This window comes from Lolium perenne, chromosome 5 (assembly GCF_019359855.2).
Source record: "Lolium perenne isolate Kyuss_39 chromosome 5, Kyuss_2.0, whole genome shotgun sequence".
Taxonomy (NCBI): Eukaryota; Viridiplantae; Streptophyta; class Magnoliopsida; order Poales; family Poaceae; genus Lolium; species Lolium perenne.
Genome location: NC_067248.2, coordinates 236,941,497 through 236,949,299, shown reverse-complemented (window position 1 = coordinate 236,949,299; position 7,803 = coordinate 236,941,497).

Sequence of the window (7,803 nt, the reverse complement as noted above, 5' to 3'; positions counted from 1 at the left end):
AGCATGGACATGATCTCCATCATCAACGGGCATGTGATCTCCATCATCGTTGGCGTAGCGTCAAGGTCAATGGCGCCGTCTTCATGGTTATTCACCACATGTAGCAACTATTACAACTAATTTGAAACAATACTACTACATTAAATATAAAGACAACCATAAGGCTCCTGCCGATTGTCACAATACAATAATGATCATCTCATACATATTCATCATCACATCATGGCCATATCACATCACCAAACCCTGCAAAAACAAGTTAGACGTCTCTAATTTGGTTTGCATATTTTACGTGGTTTAGGGTTTTCGAGTAAGATCCAATCTACCTACGAACATGTTGGACGTTTCTAATTTGGTTGCATGTTGCGTTAAGCTATCTCGACAAACCAAAATGTGGAGATAAGGGAGTGTTGCCACAGGAAAATATGTGGCAACTTCCCTCATGGTTGTTGCAATAGAGCACCTTGTTGCCACGATTGCATTTTCGTTGCAATAGCCTATTACCATAGGTTTAATTGCAACGCTTGCCAACAAATTCCATTTCGTGGCAATAGGTGCATATTGCCACAAAACGACATCTATCGCGACAATTTTTTGTTGTTGCAATAGACCTGATTCCTTATAGTGCACAATGCTGATACTAGTGTTGTCAATTGAAATAGTAGATTGAATCTTAATTATGGTAAGAGAGACAGACACCCGCAAAGCCACTTATGCAATACAAGATGCATGTCGAGCGTGGAGCAAGTCTCATGAACGCGGTCATGTAAAGTTAGCCCGGGCCGCTTCATCACACCATACCGCAAGATGCAAAGTACACATAAGAAGAGACAACAAAAGCATCAACGCCCACAAAACCATTGTGTTCTACTCGCGCAACCAATCTATGCATAGACACGGCTCTGATACCACTGTAGGGATTCGTAGCATAGAAAACAGAAAAATTCCTACCGCAAGAACGAATAACAAGCCAAGATCTAATCTAGTAGATGTAGCAACGAGGTGAAGATCATCATACCCTTGAAGATCGCTAAGCGTTAACGAGATTAGATCTCGTGGTTGATGTAGTCGATCACTTGTTGCTTGCAAACGCGCGTAGAAGATCTTGACGGTGCCACAGTCGGGCAGCACCTCCGCACTCGGTCACACGTTCGGTGTTGATGACGATGTCCTTCTCCCCGTTCCAGCAGGCAGCGGATGTAGTAGATCCTCCTCGGAATCCCGCCAGCACGACGGCGTGGTGGAGGTGGTGGTGGAGATCTCTGGTAGGGCTTCGCCTAAGCACCGCGGGAGTAACGGGAGGAGCGGGTGGCTAGGGTTTGGGGAGAGGGGGCACTTGGGGCGCCGACCTTGGGTGCCCTTGGGTGGTGCGTCTCAAGTGGTGGCCGGCCCCTCCCTCTCCCCCTCATTATATAGGTGGAACCCCTAGGGTTTTCCCAAAGATTCGAATAAGAGTCCACCTCAAAACTTACCATATGGGTGAAACCTAGGGGAGTGGGACTCCTCCCTTTCCTTCCCCTATGACGGCCATGGTGGTGGAGTCCACCATGGACTCCACCATCCCCTTTGGCTGGCCGGCTAGGGTTGGTGGAGTCCATCCGGGACTCCACCTTCCATGGTGATTTCTTCCGGAAGGTTCTAGAACATTCTAGCGCCTTCCATAAATGCACCGGATCATTTCCAAACTTGGAAAGTGACTTCCTATATATGAATCTTATTCTCCATATCATTCTGGAACTCCTCGTGATGTCCTGGATCCCATTCGAGACTCCGAACAACATTCGAACTCCATTCCATATTCCATATCTACTTAAAACGACATGAAACCTTAAGTGTGTCACCCTACGGTTCGAGAACTATGCGGACATGATCGAGACCCCTCTCTGATCAATAACTAATAGCGGGACCTGGAGATCGATAATAGCTCCCACATATTCAACGATGACTTCGTGATCAAAAGAACCATTCACATAAAATAACAATTTCCTTTGTCTCGCGATATTTTACCTATCCGAAGTTTGATCGTCGGTATCTCCATACCTAGTTCAACATCATTACTGATAAGTACTCTTTACACGTACCGTGATATGATATCTCTTGTGTACCAGTCACATGCTTGCAAGCTAATCAGATATACATCCGTCATTAGGATGGACAAATCCCACTATTGATACAAGTGCCTCAACCCTATACTTTCTGAACACTTAATGCCACCTTTATAACAACCCATTTACGCAGTAGTGTTTGGTTTCATCAAAGTATCCATTCAGTGTAGGTTATTAACAAGATCTCATGGTCGAAGGATTAAGTTACTATGCATATAAAAGCTTGAAGCATAAAGAACTAAATGACTTGATCATATGCTACGCTTATTATGGGTGTATGTCCATCACATCATTCACCTAATGATATGACCTTGTTATTAATAACATCCAATATTCATGATCATGAAACTATGATCATCTATTAATCAACAAGATAGTTTAACAAGAGGCTTACTAGGGACTCTTTTGTGTTTACATAACACACATGTATTAATGTTTCCGGTTAATACAATTATAGCATGAGATGCAAAACTATTATCATAAACACAAAGATATAATAATAACCACTTTATTATTGCCTCTTGGGCATATCTCCAACAGCCCTGGTGCGCCTCTTCATCCCCATCCGGACTTCGTCTTCGTTTCGGTAAAATATTGACTTCGGCTTTTGTTTTGGCCAATTCCAAGAATATTTCCTGTACAACTTTTCTGAAATACAAAAACAGCAGAAAACATGGAACTGACACTGTGGCATCTTGTTAATAGGTTAGTGTCGGATATCATGTAAAAGTGCAACGAAGGGTAAACAAAACACATATGAATTGGTGTAAAACAAGCATGCAGCATAAAAAATTATAGATATGTTTGAGACGTATCAGCATCCGCAAGCTTAACTCCTGCTCGTCCTCGAGTAGGTAAGTGATAACAAAATAATTTTTGAGGTGACATGAAGCCAACACAATTTTGATCAAGCATGTAAAGCATTGTAAGCTGGGATCTAAGTACTCTAACATAGGCATGATAGATATAATTCAATTGAACTTAGCAACTATGTTATAACATGAAGAGTAACTCAAACAAAGGATCATAAATAGTGGTGCATTGAAAGCAACTATGTGTTTATGATCATAGAGTAAACATAATAAAGTGGTAGTCAACATGTCCTTATGGAATAGCAAAACATAAATGCAAGGACATCTTCAAAGTTCAAAGGGTGACGAAATACAAATAATTTAAGAGCAAGCAATAGCACAGTCATGAATCAATCAATAATAATTTTGGGACTATGCACATTGCACTAAGAATAACAACTATGCTCTCTTAATTGGTGCATAAAGTAGAAGGTGGAGACTCAACATAATAGTAAAAGAAAGGCCCTTCGCAGAGGGAAGCAGGGATTACCCATGTGCTAGTGCTTTTTATTTTGAAAGGTGTAGGAGTGTTGAAATTTTTTATTTTGAAAGGTGTAGGAGTGTTGAAAATATTTATTTTGAGAGGTGCTACTTATGTCAACGGTAGTAGTAAATAGTATGGCTTATGCACAATTACTTCCTATAAGTCTGCTTGCATCATGCATAATATACCAATAGTGCTCACACCGTGTCCTAATTAGCTTGGGCTTCCATGGATTTTCATCGCATACATATGTTTTAACCAAGTGTCACAAAGGGGTACCTCCTTGCCTACTGTACAAAGGTCCTTAGGAGATGGATCTCATTTGATTTCTCAACTTTGATGAATCCCAACTTTTTTGTACATCTATACCGGGAAAGCAAGGACAACAGATATTTGGACTTTTGCCAGGCTGAAACTTCCACCATGTGAACATGGCTTTAGTTGGCAGCCCAATGTTCTTCTCTAACAATATGCATACTCAAATCATTGCAACTCATTGTAAATCTCCCTTACTTCAAACAAGATGAGCATGCATAGTAATTCACATGATATTCAACAAAAGCATTTGATGGTGTTCCCCATGATAGCATGGTTATCACACAACAAGCAACTTATAAGAACTAAAAATGCATAAAACATAGTACTTGCCACAATAGTTCTTAGACTACTTTCCCATGAGCTATAATTTACACAAAACAGGTGATTATTTTGAAGGTTTAAAGGTAGCACACAAGCAATTTACTTTGGAGTGGCGTTGAAATACCACATATAGGTAGATATGATGGACACAATTGGCAACTTTAGTTTTTGGTGGTTGGATGCACGAGTAGAGCTCATACTCAGTACAGGTGAAGGCTAGCAAAAAGACTGGAAGCGACCAACTAAGAGAGCAATAATGGCCATAATCATGCATAGTGAAAAAACACTATCAATCAAAGCATAAGATGATATTACATATAAAAAATAAATGATCATAGAGGCTTAATTTAGTTGACTGGTTATAGTCATAACATGGTATAAGCATGCGCAAAGTCAACCCAATAAAGCATCAAAGGAGAACACCACAATACTATGCTTTATGATAGAAACAACACATGATTCTTTAAAAGACACATTATGCACTCTCGGCCATTTGAAACAAGTCATGCTAAAAAAAAATACTAAGAATATGACAAGAATAACATCCAACATGAGATGCCAAAGTCTATGCCACAGTCTAGACAAGCTTCCATTTACATCACTATAGTCATGAAATATTTTACTCATATCCAACACCAATCAACTTATTTGAAATAGCTCTCAGAGATGAAATACAATATGGACCATAGAGCTAATCACACATAAATAAAGAATACTAATGAGCTCTAAACAAAATTCAAATGAAAGAACAAGAGCTAAACGCAGTACTGGAAAACTAGAACACTCGCAAAACAATAACAGCGAAAACTAGAGCGTTCCATGCAATTAAAAAGGAGCGGGTCTTTCTCCAAAACAAATGTGCCAGGATCCAACATATGCTATAGAAAACAAAACTAAACAAAAAAAACAAACATAAAGACGCTCCAAGAACAACACATAGCGTATGAAGCAATAAAAATATAGCGTATAGAGAGATGACCTGTTGCTTTGTTGACGAAGAGAGGATGCCTTGGGAATCCCCAAGCTTTGACGCTTGTACCTCTTGAATATGTCTCTGGGGTGCAGGAGCATCCTCAAGCTTGAGATTTTGTCCATTCTTCATCTCATCACATTATTCTTCTCTCCCTACACTTGAAAACTTTCTTTATATAAAAACTTCTCACAATTCTTCATTAGCAGCATTAGTACAATCAAAATAAACCAATCCACTTGTGTTCAGTACTAACATATAACAAACATATATTAAACAATAAGCTACTTTGGCAAACTTTCAAATATTTCTATGATCAAAATAACTCAAAAAGAAAGAGATTTAAGAGGCGAATGCAAATAGTGGAGAAATCTGTCAAAACAGAACAACTGGTAAAGATCGAAATTGCCGACAATTCTCTGTTGCTTATTTAGAAAAGTGGTAAACTAACTAAAGTTAGATAACAACCTGGGGCATACACATAAAAAATGACAGATCAAAATTATGCTCTAGATATTTTTACAAATTTTTATGGTAACAACACAGAATCTGTTTTCAGGACAGCAATTTCCCCAAACATTACTTTCTTCCTATTAGAGGATATTCTTGGCACAAACATGAAATAAAAATGATAAGGAGAGGTCATTACAGCTAGTAAAAACTTCCAAGACTCAAGAAAAAGAAAAATTACTGTAAATAAAATATGGGTTGTCTCCCATAATCGCTTTTCTTTAACGCCTTTCAGCTAGGCGCAGTAAAAATGCGAGCATCAAGTATTATCAAGTAAAGAAACATCAATATCATAATTTTTCTAATAATAGAGTCATATGATGACTTATTTATCTTTATAGGGAAGTTTTCCATAGCTTCTTGAGTGGGAATTGATATTTAATAATCCCATCACTCATATCAATAGCAGCACCGACAGTTCTAAGAAACGGTCTTCCCAATATAATCGGACAATAAGCATTGCATTCAATATCCAAAACAAAAAAATCAAAGGGGACCAGGTTATTGTTAACCATAATAATAACCACATTATCAACTTTCCCCAAATGTTTCTTTGCAGCAATACCAACAAGATGAACATCCAAATAACATTTTTCCAACTGTGGCAATTCAAGCATATCATAGATTTTTCTAGGCATAACAGAAATACTTGCACCAAGATCACATAAAGCATTGCAATCAAAACCATCTATTTTCATCTTAATGATGGGCTCCTAGCCATCTTCTAACTTTTTAGGAATATAGGCTTAGCGTTTTAATTTCTCCTCTCTCATTTGCATAAGAGCATTTGTCATGTGCTTTGTAAAAGACATATTTATAGCACTAGAATTAGGACTTCTAGCAAGCTTTTGTAAGAACTTAATTATTTTAGAGATATTGCAATCATCAAAATCAAACTTATTTTTATCAAAGGTAAAAGGAATCTTGCCTCCCATACTCCGAAAAATTTCAGCACACTTATCAGGAGCAGTTTCAGTGGTTCTAGGCAATTTTGTAGAAGGAGCGGGGACTTTTCCTACACCATTTAATTTGTTATTATTAGGAGGAGAGTGGATAGCATTTGAAACTTGTAGGGTTCGATGCATGGGAAACAAAAAAATTCTATCGGAAAGACTAATAAATCCAAGATCCAATCTATGGAAAAGCTAAGATCTAATCTATGAGATCGGAGCAACGAGATAGATGAGAAACTAACCCTCGTAGATCCAAAGCCTTAACGAGATCAGATCTCGTGGTTGATGTAGACGATCCTTCCAGTGCTACAATTCGGCAGCACTTCCGTACTCGGTCACACGTACGGTGTCGATGACGGCCTTCGTCTCCATGTTCCAGCGGGCAGCGGAGGTGGTAGATCCCCTCGGAATCCCAGCAACACGACGACGTGGTGGTGGAGGTGGAGGACAATTTCCTGCAGGGCTTCGCCAAGCCTGCGCAGGAAGAAGGAGGAGGGAGAGAGGGGTGGCTAGGTTTGGGGAATCATGTGTTGCGCCCCAACCCTCCCCTCCCTCTTATATAGGAGTGGGGGGCTGCCTTGGCCCCTCCTCCGAGCTCTAGGGTCGGCCAAAACAAGGGGGGAAACTTCCCCCCACTTGATCCAGCCACATGAGCCTTGGGGGCTGGTGTGCTTGGCCCATGTGGGCCTATGTGACCCCTCCGGTCCATGTTGGTCGTCCGGGATAGGTGCCCCACTATGGTACCCTCCGGAACCTTCTAGAACCTTCAGTACAATACCGAAAAATCCTAAACTTTTCCGGTAACCCTGAAAATGACTTCCAATAAATGAATTTTATTCTCCGGACCATTCCGGACCTCCTCGTGATGTCCTGGATCCCATCCGAGACTCCGAAAAACATTTGGTCTCCATCTCATATTCCATATCTACTATACGACATCGAACCTTAAGTGTGTCACCCTACGGTTCGTGAACTATGTATACATGATCGAGACTCCTCTCTGATCAATAACCAATAGAGGGACCTGGAGATCCATAATGGATCCCACATATTCAACGATAAATTAGTGATCGAATGAACCATTAACATGCGATACCGATTCCCTTTGCCGCGCGATACTTTACTTATCCGAGGTTCGATCATCGGTATCTCTATACCTAGTTCAACCTACCAATAAGTACTCTTTACTCGTACCGTGGTATGTCATCTCTTGTGACCTTGTCACATGCTTGCAAGCTAATTAGATGACATTCCACCGAGAGGACCCAGAGCATATCTATCCGTCATCAGG